Raw genomic sequence first — 18,280 nt, 5'->3', positions numbered from 1 at the left:
GCAGCCCGCCATGACTTTCTCCCCTGTGCCAACCTCTTCAACTCAGAGTAACTCATGCAAACTTGAAGTCAATTGTTTGCTGGATGTATTTCAGTCTCCGTCTCCGAAGGGGAGAAAGTATCGCCTCAACAGCTCCCTCCACTACCATGGATACTATTCCCTCATTTCCTAACAATGTCCTATCAAGCAGTGTTCTTCTCAGTGTTTCCCACATATTCCTTTCCTCTTCTATTCTGTGCAGAACTCCCTTATTCCTTACTTTATTACTCCACCTAATTTTCAAAATGCTTCGATTATCTTCTGTTCTGATTACCTACATTTCATGTTACACGGCCACACAATGCTGTGCACCAAACCTACATTCTCAGAAATTTCTTCATCAAATTACGGCTAGAAATGTTCCTTTTTCTAGCGCTAGTCTGCTCGTGAAGTCCTCTCTGTTTCGTCCATCATTTGTTATTTTTCTGATTACGTAGCAGAATTCCTTTAATTTCATCTACTTCGTTACCATCAATCCTGACAAACTCTCCGTTCTCATTTCAGTTACTCCTCATTATTTTCGTTTGTCTTCGATTTGGTCTCAATCCATATTCGTTACTTATTATGGTGTCGACTCCAGTCAGCAGATACCGTAATTCTTTTTCACTTCCACTCAGGACAGCAACGTCATCAGAGAACCTTATCACAGGTATCCTTTCACATTGAATTTTGATTCCACTCTTGACTATTTCTTTTAGATCCATCAGTGCTTCTTCGATGTACAGATTGAATAGTATGGGCGAAAAGTTACATTCCTGTTTTACATCCTTTTTAATCTGAACACTTTGTTCTTGGTCTCCCATTCTTAATATATCCTCTTGGCTGGTGCATACGTTGTATATAACCCGTCTCTTCCTATAGTTTAACCATTGCACCATTTGAAATTGTAGAACGCTTTTTCTTCGTCGACAAATCTTATGACGTGTCTCAATTTTCCTTTAATCGTACTTCCATAGTAAATGTTTCTTAAAGCAAATTGATCATCATCTAACACAGACTCAATTTTATTTTCCAATATTCTTGTCATCAGCTTAATGCACGATCTGTTAAGCTGAATGTGCGATAATTGTCGTGCTTATCGGCTTTTTCAGGCTTCGTAATTATGTGGATGACAGTTATACGAATGTCAGATGGTATGTCTCGAGTCTCATTCATTCTACACACCAACGTCAATACCTGTTTTGCTGTCAGGTCTCCCTAGGATATTACGTGTTATGATGGAAAGTTATCTATCCCTCCTGCCTTTTTTGAAGTATTTCAATGCTTTTTTAAATTCAGGTTCTAATATTGATCTATTGATGTATCTTCTTCTGTTACATCACACATTACAGAGGCATTCACTGTATTGTTTTCAACCAGCACTCTCCTTTGCATTTAAGAATGGAATCTACATTGTACTCTAAATTTTATCACTACTCTTTTAATTTCGATGGATGTTTTTTCGACTTTTCTCTACGCTAAGTCAGTACTTCTGACACTTATTTCTGTATCGAATCCTCCACATTTTTCATGCAGCCATTTCGTCTTAGCTTGCTTGCACTTATCTATTTATTTCATTCCTCATCGACTCTTATTTCTGGATTAATGATTTGTCCTGAATATTTTTGTACTTCCTTCTTTCATAGATCAACTGAAGTATTTCTACTGTGAAGCATATATTCTTTGCAATTACCGTCTTTACACGTATGTTTTTTTCTGTAACTTTTGTGATTGCCCTCTTCACAGATGTCCATTCTTCATCAACAGAGCTGCCTACTGAGAGATTCTTTGTACTAGTTTCTATAGTCTTACAGAACTCCTAGCACACCTCTTCGTTTCTTGGTACTTCTGCGTCTCACTTATTAGCACATTGTTTCCTTCTGAATAATCTCTTCAACTTCAGCCTATATTTCATCAATATTAAATTGTGATTTGTGTCTATATCTCCTCCTGGTTATTTCTTAAAATCCAATATCCGATTCAGAATTTCTGTCTGAGCATGATGTAATCTAACTCGAATCTTCCCGTATCTCCCGGCCTTCCTCCTTTTGTGATTCGTGAACAGAGTATTCGCTGTTACTAGTTGAAATTTATCGCGGAAGTCAATCTTTCTTCTATTCGTTTACCTGCATCCCCGCTCCAGCCACAATGACCATTTTATTTTCATCTCGGTTTATGTACTGAATTCCCTGTTCATTAGCCTCATATTCTTTCTCCGTCTCTTCATCTTCAGTTTGCGACATCGGCACGTTAACTTTGGTTTTCGGTGATGGTTCGCTGTCGATTGTTATGAGAACCACAAAATCGCTGAATCGTTCACACTAGCATAATTTCTGCCCTATCTCCTTACTCACATCGAATCCTACTCCCGTTTTACCGTTTTCTGCTACTATTGATATCCGATACTCATCTGACCAGAAATTCTTGTCATCTTTTCATTTCACTTCACTGACCGCAGCGACATCAGAACTGAGCCTCTGCATTTCTCTCTTCAAATTTTCTGGTTGCCCTACCACGTTTTAGCTTCTGACACTCCACTCTCCCACTCATGGAACCTTATTCTTTCGTTGGTTATTCAATCGTTTTGTCATGATCACCTCCCACTGGGCAGCCTCTCCCGGAGATTCGAATGGTGAAATTTTCCGGAATCTTTTGCCAAAGGAGAGGTCATCATAACAGTATTTTCAGTTACGAGCCACATGTTCTGTGAATACATATTGTGTGCATTTAATGCAGTGGTTTCCTTTGCCTTCTACATATGTCGTTGATCATTGCTGATTGTTCTCCCTTTAGGGGCTGTATCCCACCCTAAAGACCAAAGGATGTATTCCTAGGAGTTATCTGCTAAAATGAAATTATGAAGAATTGTTTGTTCATTATCAGGTATGTGCACAATTGAAAAGAGCGTATTTTTGTGGTGTCCGGTTGATATCTTTGCCAGTATCGATCGTATTTGCTCTAGGTGTGTCTCTACTTGTTGCTGGGATACTATAGGACGTTGGTGTGAGATAGTGCACTCGTAGACAGCGACAGACGGGATCCAACCACTAGCCGCTAGCTACAGGTGAGGACTCGCTCGCATCACTGGCGGTTGGAAAATTTGGAAATGTTCCTATGGGACCAAACTGCTAAGGTCATCGGTCCATAGGCTGACACACTATTTAATCTAACTTAAAGTAACTTAGACTAAGGACAACACACACATCCATGCCCGAGGGAGGACTCGAACCTCCGACGGGGGGTGCCGTGCGAACCGAGGAGAGGCGCCTGAGACAAGGCGGCTACCCCGCGGGACACTGTCTGTTGGCGGTCCGTGTTGATTCAGCTTAGGTGGTTTCTCCCTCTCGCTCGAACATTCCTGGAAGGCGGCCGCCTCTCCTGAGAAGTGTCATCGGTGCCATCACGCCGGTAAGGGACTAGATTGTCATCTATCAGACCTATGAAGGAAGCGATGCTGCATGTGGAATTGTTGCCTGCCCTTGTTGTGGAGTATAGTTAAATAGTGTGGTAACATTAAATATATTTGTGCCCTGTTTCTTGATTCTTGTGCCTTTACTCGTGTTGTGAGCTAAAGGCACTCTTTGGTGTTTTTATCCTGGCTGTAGCGGACGTGCATTAAGTTAGAAAATTATTATCCATTCGCCACTTTACTCAGCAGCATGCCTGTTTTAGGATGCGCAAAAGTCGAGCTTTCTATTACACTATTTTGTGGATTACCTGTACTGTCCTTTTTTTCTCAGATTTTCCGGTGTTTTTAAGGCATTTGGTATTGTGTTACAGACCTGGTTTTTAGATTACGTATAATTTGCTTGCCTCACAAATTATCCAGTGTCCTGCAATTCACGAAAATAGTGTTCATTCAGTTTATTTTGCTAGTGCTATCAGTGCTTGTTAAATTGTTTTTGGTAAGTGTTTAAATTTGTCAATTAGTTTAATTTTTTCTATATATGTACTTAAAGCTTTATTGTTAAGGACATCACCGTACACTCACCAAACACACACATAGTAAAGCTTCTGCCAATATAGATCTATTTTGATAGAAACATCTGGCCAGCTGAGTGTATTAAATTCATATGACGTCCAATTTGTGGTTATTTGAACTAGTCCTTTGTCTGTTTATTTCTTGTCAGTCTTGTTATGCATCCCACTGGGATGAGTATTTGAGCAGCTACTGCCATTGTCTACTTGCCCCTTAGATTCAGTATTGGTCTCGCTAAGAATGGTTCTGTTGCTCAGTTTACCTGTGTTTTGTTTTATAAAGCGATCTTAAACCTTTATGAAATCTAAGAAACACCGCCTAAACATGTTCATTAGCATAAATTCATGATACGGTTTAGGTTGACCACCGTCCCGCATGAACCTGTTTTAAATTTACTTATGGAATTGCCATATTCTCACCAAACTGCTGGTGAAACCCTAATACATCTACTTAGATCGCTGCCCATTAATGCAGTACGTGTCTTTCTTTTAAAATACTGTTGATATGCACGGGAAAATTTAAAAATTTGGTTCTGGCTAAAATTTTTGTTTTAGTATTTCGTTCTTAAACTGTAATTTTTTCGGTATTCCTACTGCTAATATTTACTTTTCTTTCTAAACAATAGCTTTAGATAAGCCTTGTATTGTTAACTTGTTAATTGTACTTTACTGTATTGCGCTACACCGACTTCTAACCTAAAATTTTTCGGCTTATCATTGAAACGTATCTTTAATTGTGTCTTAAGTCAACTTAAAAGTTGCTAAATTGTCAAATTATATAACATCTACATTTAAGTAACTGTCGTTTAATTTGGCTTAATTTATAACTCACTTGAACTACGCCAGTAGTCTTAAGCCTTTTTTGATCATTTTCTTATTACTCTTATCTTTGTTCGTATTGCAAAGTTTTTTGAATTTCAAAACTTTTCATTTCACGTCATTCCATTATCCGTGTATTTTTCTAACTGTAAATATCTTGATTGTTTCTAATAAGCTGTTGTTGAAATATACTTTGCTTTGTAGTCCAAGCACCTTTCCACTCCCCAACCAACTCCCTACCGCTTCAATAATCTTAAGGTGGTTTTAAGATAGCTCACTTCATGTGTATCTCTTGAGGGCCTAAAATGTTTTGTTCATAATACGCATCCACCACATCGGTATCCAGCAGGCCTTTGAGGAATCTTTTAATGATGTTCCTACAAACTTCAGTATCACGACAAATATGCCCTGAGCCTCACATCATGTGGCACATAACGTGTACCGCTCCAACGCACTGTAACCACTGGAGCATGCGCACAGAGATTACCGGCTCCGATCATCTACGCCAAGCTGGGGATCTCAAGTACAGCTAAACACTTGTTCAGTCAAGAGAGTCCCTAGGGTGCTTTATAAGTAGCGCATCCCAGGGGGTACTTATGGCCTATCGAACGCCGCAGATGCCGTTAACACGGCCCCCAGAGTAAATTCACGTAACAATGTTTCAAGTATTGTGATATTTTATGCTATAAAATAAAGCGAATGCACATAAACGCAAAGATTAATTCGGTGTGGAGTGACATGATACTGGTAAGTGACCTCAGGGAAGCGTTCATCTTCGACAAAATTTCGAGGCTGATCAAATTCAACAAAACATCTTTCCTGCTGCATATATGAAATAGGATAGTTTCTAAAAATTTACTATATTAATTATCAGAAGTGATTCAACAGATAAATTTAGTTTCCCCACTGGCCGTCTAGTTGAGAATGCACTTCTTTGAATTGCTAGTAGCTTGTGCTTTATTTGCAGCGTATTCAAGCAGAATTTCTCTTAATAATTAGCTTTTAATATTCCACAACTTCAGAAGACTTATTTTGCATTACTCGCTAAGGTGGTTATTTTCTCACAAAGCTAGAATAGCTATTTATATTCTCCCGTCTCTACATTTTTACAATGAAATCTATCGTAAATATCGGTTCCACTTAAATTATAACTGCATGAGGAACACAAACTGTCTCGACATAATTTTATTCGTATACAGAAAGGAAACTACAACTAAGACCTCACAATTGATAGTAAAATGTTCACTTAAGTGACTTATCTATCACCTGCGATTCATTGATTCCTTGTTAATTCAACTAGTAGGAGCTGTTCAAGCAGTTTTCCTAGTTACTGTAGTTGATATGAGATATTGCAATTCTGTGATATTTTTGTAGTTGTGATCTTCAGTCCGAAGAGCGGTTTGATTGCGGCTGTTCATGGTAATCTATCCTGTACAACCGTCTTCATCTCTGCATAGCTACCGCAAATCACATCCGTCTTAACCTGCTTGCAGGAGTCAAATCTTGGTCTATCTCTATCTATCCTTCCGTTACCATATTAAGGAGTCCTTCGGGCCTCAAGATGTATTCCATTAAACGATCCTTCCCTTCACTCAAGCTGTATCATAAATTAATTGTTCCCCTACTCGATTTAACACCCCCTCAATTGTTATTTGGCTTAACTGTCTCATCTTCAGCATTCTTCTACAGCACTGCATTTCACAAACTTCTATTCTCATCTTGCTTGCATTGCCTAGTTATGATTTCACGCCAATAAAACATCACTGCAACGAATACCTTCAGAAATTACTCCATAGCACTTACATTTATATTCTCTTAATATTAACAACTAGTTTTTCAAAACATTTTTCTTACTGTTACCAGGCCGTATTTTATGTCCTCTTTACTTCAGCGCCTTAGGTATTCTGCTCCTCAAATATTAACACCCACCTAATGCTTTTAGCGTCTCCTTTCCTAAACTAATTCCGTCAACATTTCCTGATTTAGCTGAAATATATTCCATTATACATATACTGTTTTTATTAATGCTCTTCTTTTAACCTCCTTCCTTTCCGTTTAACTGCGCTTCGAAGTCTTTTGCTGTCTATGACTTAATTTCATTGTCATCAGCGAATTGCAACGTTTTGATTCAAAAATGGCTCTGAGCACTATGGGACTCAACTGCTCAGGTCATTAGTCCCCTAGAACTTAGAACTAGTTAAACCTAACTAACCTAAGGACATCACAAACATCCATGCCCGAGGCAGGATTAGAACCTGTGACCATAGCGGTCTTGCGGTTGCAAAGTTTTATTTCGTTCCATTCAACGAGAACTACCTTTCCAAATTCTTCCTTAGATTCCCTGGCAGCTAGCTCAATGTACAGACTGAATATCATGAATAAGCTAGAAAGCTACAACCGTGTCTTTTTTTTTTTGGTAGGGTTTAAGGGCGCTCAACTGCTGAGGTCATTAGCGCCCAGTCACTGGTGTTAGAGCACAAGGAATCTGCTAAAACTCAAGGGGATGGGGGGACATCAGAAGGACCTGACAAAGATGCAGATTAAATAAGTAAAAAGGTTAAATGTCTCTGGTCAAGCCAGTTAAAGTTATAAAACGCAGAACACGAGCAGCTGCTCGAGCGACATCAGCTAAAACATCCGGTAAGGTAGATGACAGGGACAGGACAACACGAAATTGACTAAAACGGGGACACGACAATAAAACATGGCGCACCGTTAATGCCTGACCACAAGGGCACTGCGGGGCTGGGTCACCGGAGAGCAGGTAGCGGTGGCTAAACCGGCAATGCCCAATCCGCAACCTGGTCAGAAGGACCTCCTCGCGCCGAGATGGTCGGGAGGAAGTTGTCCAAGCAGTTGGGAGCGGTTTTACTGCCTGGAGCTTGTTTCCTTGGAGGGATGACCAAGCATCCCACCACAAGGACACAAGCCTCTTACATACATCCCCACAAACGTCAGATGACGGGACACAATGGGAGGCTGGCCGAGGCTGGAGGACTGGCGCCTTGGCTGCAGCATCCACAGCCTCATTCCCAGGCACTCCTACATGTCCGGGAACCCACAGAAAGCTGACAGAACCGCCATTATCAGCGAAAGAATGGAGGGACTGCTGTATCCGTTGAATCAAGGGATGGACCGGATAGGGAGCCCCAAGGCTCTGAAGAGCACTGAGTGAGTCAGTGCAGAGTATATACGATGAATGGCGGTGGCGGCGGGCATACTGAACGGCCTGATAGAGAGCAAAAAGCTCGGCCGTAAAGCTGGAACATTGGTCGAGGAGCCGGTATTTAAAGGTGGCGGTCCTGACGACAAAGGCACAGCCGACACCATCGTCAGTTTTGGAGCCATCGGTGTAAATAAAGGTGTGACCGGCAAGTCGAGCACGAAGTTCGACAAACCGTGAGCAATACACTGCAGCCGTAGTACCCTCCTTCGGGAGTGAGCTGAGGTCGAGATAAATACGAACCGGAGCCTGGAGCCAAGGTGGTTTCGGGCTCTCACCCTCTCTGAAGGTGGTAGGGAGGGCAAAATCCAATTGTCGAAGCAGGCGACGGAAGCGGACTCCGGGGGGCAGCAGGGCAGACACATACAACCCGTACTGACGGTCGAGAGAATCGGCGAAGAAGGACTTGTAAGAGGGGTGTTCGTCCATAGACAATAGCCGGCAGGCATACCGACACAGCAGTATGTCGCGCCGGTGGGTCAATGGTAACTCGGCAGCTTCAGCATAAAGACTCTCAACAGGGCTAGTGTAGAAGGCTCTGGTCGCAAGACGTATCCCCCGATGGTGGATGGAGTTGAGACGGCGTAAGAGGGATGGCCGAGCGGACGAGTAGACGAAGCTCCCATAATCCAGCTTCGATCGGACTATGGACCGATACAAGCGAAGCAGGACAGTGCGATCCGCTCCCCAAGATGAACCGCTAAGAACTCTGAGGACATTAAGGGAACGGGTACAACGGGCCGCCAAATAAGAGACATGTGGAGACCAACACAGTTTCCGGTCCAACATGAGCCATAGAAACTTAGTTGTGTCCACGAATGGGAGAACAATAGGACCGAGATGTAAGGATGGCGGAAGAAACGCTTTATATCGCCAAAAGTTGATACGAACCGTCTTCTCTTCAGAGAATCGGAAGCCATTTGCCACGCTCCATGAGTAGAGGCTGTCTAGACGACGCTGAAGGCAGCGCTCCAAGAGGCATGTTCTCTGGGCACTGCAGTAGATCGCGAAGTCATCGACAAAGAGAGAGCCTGAGACATTAGGTGGAATGCAATCCATAATTGGATTGATCGCGATGGCAAAAAGGGCTACGCTCAAGACGGAGCCCTGAGGCACTCCGTTCTCCTGGAGGAAGACGTCGGACAATACGGAACCCACACGTACCCTAAACTTTCTATCCGTTAAAAAGGAATCAATAAAAAGGGGAAGACGACCGCGTAGGCCCCACTTGTGCATAGTGTGGAGGATACCTCCTCTCCAACAAGTATCATAAGCCTTCTCCAAGTCGAAGAACACGGCTACCGTTTGGCGCCTTCGCAAAAAGTTGTTCATGATGAATGTCGACAAGGTCACAAGGTGGTCAACAGCGGAGCGGCGGCGACGAAAGCCGCATTGGACATTAGTAAGTAGTCGTCGAGATTCAAGAATCCAAACTAACGGAGCATTAACCATGCGCTCCATCACCTTACAGACACAGCTTGTAAGAGAAATGGGGCGGTAACTAGAAGGAAGGTGTCTATCCTTCCCGGGTTTGGGTATAGGAACAACAACGGCGTCATGCCAACGCATGGGGACTTGACCTTCGGTCCAGACGCGATTGTAGGTACGAAGAAGGAAGCTTTTGCCCGCCAGAGAAAGGTGTGCCAGCATCTGAACGTGAATGGCATCTGGCCCAGGAGCAGAGGACCGGGACAGTGCAAGCGCACGTTCGAGTTCCCGCATAGTAAAGGGGCATTGTAAGTTTCCAGATTCAGCGAGTGGAAGGAAGGTCGCCGAGCCTCGTCTGCCTCTTTCCTGGGAAGGAAGGCAGGATGGTAATGGGCGGAGCCTGAAACCTCCGCGAAAAAGCGGCCAAAGGCGTTGGAGACAGCCACAGGATCAACAAGGACCTCATTACCTGAGGTCAGGCCAGGTACTGAGGAGTGGGCCTTAATGCCCGACAAACGGCGCAGGCTACCCCAAACGACGGAAGAAGGAGTAACTCTGGTAAAGGAGCTCGTGTAAGAGGCCCAACAAGCTTTTTTGCTGTCTTTGATGACTATACGGCATTGCGCTCGGAGTCGTTTGTCTTCAATACAATTCACCAACGTAGGGTGGCGGCGAAAGGTGCGTAAAGCACGTCGTCGAGCACGGATAGCGTCCCTACAAGCCTCGTTCCACCAGGGGACGGAAACGCGACGTGAAGAAGAAGTGGTACGAGGTATGGAACGTTCGGCAGCATTGATAATAACAGCCGTGAGGTATTCGACCTGACTGTCAAAACTGGGAAAATCGTGGTCCGGAAAGGTCGCCAGGGAGGAGTAAAGTCCCCAGTCAGCTTTCAGTATGTTCCAGCTCGAAGGACGTGGGGATGGGGTGTGGTGCAGGAGACGAACGACACAGGGGAAGTGGTCGCTCGAATAGGTGTCAGAAAGGACATACCACTCGAACCGACGGGCAAGAGTGGTAGAACAGATCGAGAGGTCCAAGTGGGAGTAGGTATGAGTAGAGTCCGAGAGGAAAGTCGGGGCGCCAGTATTGAGGCAGACAAGATTGAGATGGTTGAAGACATCCGCCAAGAGTGAGCCTCTTTGACAGGATGCAGGAGAGCCCCAAAGGGGATGATGGGCATTGAAGTCGCCAACCAATAAGAACGGCGGGGGAAGCTGATCGATCAGGTGCATCATGTCAGCCCGACTAACAGCAGATGACGGTGGAGTGTAGATGGTACAAACTGAAAAAGTAAAAGCAGAAAGAGTTATGTGGATAGCTATTGCTTGGAATGGGGTGGTCAATGGCATGGGATGGTAATAGACATCGTCCCGAACGAGCAACATGACCCCACCATGAGCTGGGATACTGTCCACAGGGGTGAGGTCATACCGCTCCGAGGTACAGTGGGAAAAGGCAATACAGTCAGTCAGGCGCAACTTGGTTTCCTGGAGACCAAGGACGAGCGGACAGTGCAGGCGGAGGAGCAGTTGTAATTCCGATTAGATCGAATACCTCTTATGTTCCAATGAAACAACGCCATTGCTAGTCAAAAAGTTGGGGGAACCAGACGGGGAAGAGCTGGTCACCTCGATGGCCGCAGAGGGCCAGGTTGCGAGGGAAGAACGCTACAACCGACGGGAGGCGGATCCAGTTCCATCGACTAGTCGCCAGCTGCGGCCGCTGTTCCTGATTGTGTAGGAGGGGCCGCATCATTTGCCGACAAAAGGCCGGCGGAGCGCCTGGCAGCAGAGCGTCCCGGCGAAACTGAGGACGGCTGGGAGCAGCGACTCACGGATGAAGCGTCAGACGAAACGCGCTGGGGTGGAGAGGGGGATAGAGACTTTTTCTTGGAGGCCTTCTTGGAAGGCCGAGGAGGCACAGGGATGGTGGGCTGGACCCGAAGAAGGTCCTCACGCGCGGGGCGCGGTTTGGAACGCCGGACCTCAGAAGCTGGGGTCCGGAACGTTTCCCCGATGGACGCCTGAGAAGAGGATCGCGTCTCAGGTGGCGTGTGGGGAGGAGGAGGAGGAGGGAGGGTGGCCCCTGGGGCAGAGGGAGTGGGGGCTACGGGGGAGGAGGATTTGGAAGGGAGGGATTTGGGAGGCGGAGGCAGAGCCCCCTGATTGGCAGAGGAGGCGGAGGGGGGACAGGATAGGGGTGAGGATACAGCGGAAGGAGTGGACACAACTGAGGCAAACGAAGTGGTCAGTGACACGGGATGAAGGCGGTCATACTTCTTCCTGCCCTCAGAATAAGAGAGCCGATCCAAAGTTTTGATTTCTTGTATCTTTTTCTCCTTCTGATAGGCGGGGCAGTCTGAGGATCTAGGGGAGTGGACGCCAGGACAATTACTGCACCGAGGTGGTGGGGTGCAAGTATGTTCCTCACGAAGAGGACGTCCACAATCGCCACAAAGGGGCTCAGCCTCACACCGGGACGACATGTGCCCAAAGCGCAAACACCTAAAACAGCGCATAGGAGGCGGGACGTAAGGTCGCACGCCGCACCGGTAGCACATCACCTTTACCTTCTCTGGGAGAACGTCCCCCTCGAAGGCGAGGATAAAGGCCCCGGTGTCGATGCGACGGTCTTTGGGGCCGCGCTGGACTCGCCGGACGAAATGCACGCCGTGGCACTCCAGGTTGGCCCTGAGCTCCTCATCAGATTGTAGCAGGAGGTCACGATGAAAGATAACCCCCTGTGTCCTATTTAGTGCCAGATGTGGGACAATGGATACTGGGATGTCCCCTAGGCGGTCGCACGCCTGGAGTGCCACCAACTGTGTGGCAGAGGTTGTCTTGATAAGAACGGACCCTGATCGCATCTTGCTGAGAGCCTCGATTTCCCCGAAGACGTCCTCAATGTGCTGAACAAAGAACATGGGCTTGGAGGTGGCGAACGTCCCCCCATCGGTTCGAGAACAGACCAAATAGCGGGAGAAGTACTTCGCCCCAAGCCGGCGGGCCTGTCCCTCCTCCCATGGAGTGGCCAAGGGGGAAAGGGCAGGAGAACCAGAACTAGAAACGGTACCTTTTCTTTTGGAAGACTCGGTCGCAGAGCGACCCGATACGTGTTGACGTTTCATCTGCGAAACGTCCGCCCCGATACCACCCACTCCGACCAGGGGCTCTCCCCACGGGCGCCACCCAGCCACAGCAAGGGCCACCCGGCAGGATGACCATTGCCGGGAGTCCTGATGCCCCAAGGAGACGGGCATCTACTCCTTGGCCAACGTGGGGAGGGTGCAGCTCAGGTATCGGCAGTACGATCCCTGTGTTGTCAGGGGGCTACAACCTAGAGGGTACATGACGACCCCACCACAACGGTCTGGCTACCGTGCTGGATTTCTGGTGCCATGGAAAGTCCATCATGATCGCTGGTGCAGATGGGGACGCACTATGGGCGTAACTTTGACAACCCATCAGGCGTTTAGGCCCAATTTGAGGAATAGTGGGTATGGTTACAACGCCGGTGCAATGCTGAGTGCCAAGGTCTTAGTGCACTTAGGACCAGTGGTACACCATGTAAGGTGTCCTTCCCCAAAAGGCTCGTACTTCTGTAGAATTTTGAAAAATGTAGGTCAAACCCCAAGGGGGACCATCACATAGAAGGCCGAAACGGTTGAAACTCCTTTTAGTCGCCTCTTACGACAGGCAGGAATACCTCGGGCCTATTGTTACCCCGGACCCGCAGGGGGGACAACCGTGTCAAATACCCTTTAAAATTATCGATGTCCTTCGACTCTTGAAACTACGCGGTGGTTTTTGTCAACTTATAATAAAACATTCTAGCCATCCATATTTTCTCTACTGCCACGAAAATTAAAAAAGTTTGTCAAGTCAACAATGTCAACAGTTTTCTCAAAATCTATAATTCTATAGACGAAGGATGCCTTTCACTAACCTGTCCTCTAAGATAAGTCGTTGGGTCAGTATTGCTGCTCGTGATCCTCTGGAACTCAAACTGATGAACACCAAGTTCGGCCTCTTCCAGTTTTTCCTTTTTCATGTAAGCAATTCTTGTCAGTATTTAGCAATCATAATACACCAAATTGATGAACACCTATCAGTAACTGCATTCTTTGTAACTGCAATTTTTACACTCTTCCTGCAGCCTTAGAATATTCGCCTGTCTCATATATCTTAGACATCAAGTAGAATAATTTGGTCCCGTCCGGCTCCCCCAAATTTGTTAACGTTTCTGAGGGAATGTCATCAACTTCAGGGACCTTGTTCCCACATAGAGCCATTAGTGTTCTGTCAAATTGTTCTCATCAAATCGTATCTCCCACCTTATCCTCACCATCTTTCTCTATGCATAATGTATATTTATATTGTCTATTGTCAAACCACAATTTATGAAAGATGTTTATGTTTTATTAATAGGACTAAGTAGGAACAATTAATATTTGTCATGTTGGAAACATTTGTGGTAGCAGGAAACGTCTGCACCGAAGTATTGTTGGCAAGAGAGACCTCAAATTAATATAATTTTAAAAAGGGTGGGAAAGACCACGTATGGATACATTTTAAGAGAAGAGCGGGGAAGACCGTTCATTGATACATTTTGTAATGGTAGCAGGGATTGTCTGCACCAGAAAGCACTGTTGGCAGGAGAGACCGCACTTTAGCCTTCGTAGGAAGTCGGTAGTAAGCGGGAAGTGAAGCGAGTCGGTAGCAGGTCTGAACCGCGAGGTTGAGAGGAGCGGTGTGCCTGCCAGCCACAAGCTATGATTTACAAGATATTATAAACAGATGTACAGAGACATCAGCTAAATATTATAATAAGAGAAACTAAAATTATTGAATAAATTGTTTGAGGAACTCAAGACTACTGAAGTTATGTTTGCGCATTGCTAGTTGTAAGATTATTGTAAAAAGTAAGTCCCATTTGAACGTTTGTAAAATCATTTCATTCCGAATATAATTAACTTTTGCCAGCAATATTGCTTTTCTAATTATAATCCGTTCCAAAAACCATCAACGTAAGACTTTGCAAAATTTTATTGTTGTCAAGAAAAAGTTTAGCTTTGAATTACGTAACTTCAGTCAAATTAATTAAAGAATAACGTCAGTTTTGCTATTAAAGAATAACTTCAGCTTTGGTAATAAATACAGCCCCTTATTATGAAAGCTCACCAGCAGCTAATAGAGTATAGTAAAGCAGAGTAAGTATATTGATGTCGCAGTTCGATGTAGCAGTCAGCTGGCGATCCAGTAATAGTAAAAAATGGTAAGGAACAGTTTTGGGTTATTGCAGATAACGACTGAGGGCCACGACGACACCACATTCTATGTTTCGTCGAAATAATCAGAAAATCACTTTTAATAAGCAGTAATTAAATTTGTATGCGAAGATTGAGAAAGAGAATAAATTTCAAAGGGAAGATTTCATTTGTTATTATTAAGCAAGAGATAGAGATCCTAAGGAAAGGTTTCATAGGTTATTGAAAAAGGGAAAGTTATCATTAACAAAAAGAGGTATAGACGAGACGGGACGGTTTCTCTTGGCGACATGCAGTCGGTAAGACTCTTTAGTGAATCTACTGTGAAAAAGAATATACTGACTCTGACAGTTGTATGAATAAGCTAGTGTTAAGTGGCGCAACGCTTATACTAAACTGTATACATTTAATTCACAGCCCATCGGCAATCCGGTTTGCTCTATTAATTCTGCGTTGAAAAGTGTTTGTTCAGTGTTGAATCCGCTTTAAACAGTGATATATTTTGTTGCATGTGTTAATTATAGACAATGTCCCGCAAAATAATTACTCGTTCTCAAATTGATAAAAGTGTAGAAAATACTGACGAGAAATTCTTCTCAGGGATAGACAGAAATAATACGTGTGAAAAACCCCATAGTGAAACGATAGGTGAACAGACATTCGAGAGTAGGAATAATATGGAATCTTTTGACGAACAATGAACTTCAGATACGCCAACTGAGAGAGAGACAGTAGTGCAAAATAATTTGTTTTTAAATACGACAGACGCTACACGGTCACAAAGTACGCGTAGCAGACATAATAGTTTCAGTAACGAAACCACTACAAAGCAGTCAAACAGTGCGATTCCCTTACGTGCCGAAACAGATTCAAGCGGTGCACAGCTACACAATCTACGTAACAGATACCACAGTTTTATTGACAAAAATTTCGAAACCACGGAAGAGGTGACACGAATACAATCGACTGAGGATGTTCAAATGAACACAGATGTACAATCTGCCATTATGGCATTTTTGCTACAAATGAGAGAAGACATGAATCAAAACTTTAACAGAAGGGCACAAGAATCAGCAGACCTAAAAAACGAAATCAATGCAGAACGCACACACACAGATCAGAAATTAGACAAAAAGTACCAAAATCTAAAACACGAAATCCAAGTAGAAATTCAAGGAGTCGCAGAAAAATCAAACCCAGAATTGCGCGCCAAGATTCAAGAAATAACAGACAAACAAGAAACATTCGCGGTAAGCATACGAGAAACAATGACAGAACTTTTCTAAACAAAACGCTCACATCGACGAACGTCTTAACAATCACTCGGAAAACTGTTTGATACGTCACAAATGTGCAACAAATAATCGCAGACCTAGAATTACGTAATAATTTGTTACATCCGAAAATCAATCCTTTACAACAAAGGATAGCTGACACACAAGAAACAACAGCAAACAATCAATTCCAACAGAACACACACTATTACGACATGCCTCAGATGCACAGTATATATAATGTCGGTAGACTTCAGAGAGTAAGAGATCTTAACCAGGCAGGAAGACACACAAAATTCATATTTACAACATTACGAAAATAATTACACTCAAAGATATGACGGTTTCGACCACAAGGGTTTCCTTTCAGTGAGAAAGTTTAAAACATTTAAATACCACTGGACGCAAATACATGCACTGGACTGGATCCAACAATTCAATGCGGCACTCCCACGATCATGGCCAGTTAGAATTTTTATTAGTTTTCTGGAAGGGGAACCAACGAGAAGAATGCGACCAATTGCTGGACAGTGTTTTTCAGTAAAAGCACTCCAGGGAGCATTTCTAGCAGCATATTGGTCAGATACCACACAGAGTAGCATTAAAGATCTGCTAATTAGAATGAGATTTCCACTATGCAGCGGAGTGTGCGCTGATATGAAACTTCCTGGTAGATTAAAACTGTGTGCCCGACCGAGACTCGAACTCGGGACCTTTGCCTTTCGCGGGCAAATGCTCTACCAACTGAGCTACCGAATCACGGCTCACGCCCGGTACTCACAGCTCTACTTCTGCCAGTATCTCGTCTCCCACCTTCCAAACTTTACAGAAGCTCTCCTGGGAAACTTGCAGAACCAGCACTCCATAAAGAAAGGAAATTGCGGAGACATGGCTTAGCCACAGCCTGGGGGATGTTTCAAGAATGAGATTTTCACTCTGCAGTGGAGAGTGCGCTGATATAAAACTTCCTGGCACATTAAAACTGTGTGCCCAACCGAGACTCGAACTCGGGACCTTTACCTTTCGCGGGCAAGTTTCATATCAGCGCACACTCCGCTGCAGAGTGAAAATCTCATTCTGGAAGCATCCCCCAGGCTGTGGCTAAGCCATTACTCCGCAATATCCTTTCTTTCAGGAGTGCTAGTTCTGCAAGGTTCGCAGGAGAGCTTCTGTAGAGTTTGGAATGTGGGAGACGAGATACTGGCAGAAGTAAAGCTGTGAGTACCGGGCGTGAGTCGTGCATCGGTAGCTCAGTTGGAGAGCACTTGCCCGCGAAAGGCAAAGGTCCCGAGTTCGAGTCTCGTTCGGGCACATAGTTTTAATCTGGTAGGAAGTTTCATCTGGTAATTAGCCTGCCAAATTTCGAGAATTCTACTTTCCCAACAATCACACAATTATTCGAGTATATGGTAGAACAAAACCAATACCTCAATGAGCCATACAGTCAATCCGCATTACTACAGCTGTGTATTTCTAAACCCCCCAGAGCATTAAAAGTATCATTATTAAAAGGCCAGCAAAAGGACAGCGTGTACGCATTGAGAGACATCCTGCAATTGCTAGAGGTACACCAGGCAGATTCTGCGTTTGTTATTAACAAGTTTTCACGACATAACGCAAACCAGACAAACAATATTAATTTTGAGCAAACACGATTTGCCAATAACAATCATAATAAATGCTTTTGCAGCGAAAATGAAAACTTTAATCGAGAATACACACAGGGATTCAATGAACAGCAGTATAACAAAAATATACATTGCAATTCAAGACACCAAAGCCATCCAAATAACACAACACATATATGACAGGAAATGCCGAACCGGTCAAACTTTCACATGACTCATCGCCAAGAAAATGCGACAGGTGCAAACCATTACATGGATCAGCAGCAAAATACACAAAAAGAACAAAGACAGCCTTTTGAGAGAAACATGCGTTCCTCGCCGTATAACCACAGTTATGACGACAGAACGAGAGAAAACGAACACCGACCGCAAAGGACATTCTACAATGATAATTTTCATAGAAATTCAAACAGTGCACAACAACCAAGTTATCGTATGAATGTACCAGACACAAGATTTCATCCGCCACTTGCCGCTAATAATCAAAACGGTAGAACAGTACATCTCATAGAAAACACACAACACTCTCCGACAGAAAATGAAATGTCAGAACATTTATGACTAGAGATAGCCTGTGATGAATCTCTAAATGACGACAGTATTGATAAGGACAGAGGAAAGGTAACGATAGAGAATGCCATTA

The sequence above is a fragment of the Schistocerca serialis genome, chromosome 4 (assembly GCF_023864345.2).
Source record: "Schistocerca serialis cubense isolate TAMUIC-IGC-003099 chromosome 4, iqSchSeri2.2, whole genome shotgun sequence".
NCBI lineage: Eukaryota > Metazoa > Arthropoda > Insecta > Orthoptera > Acrididae > Schistocerca > Schistocerca serialis.
The sequence above is the reverse complement of the archived record's forward strand: the minus strand, read 5'-3'. Positions refer to the sequence as shown.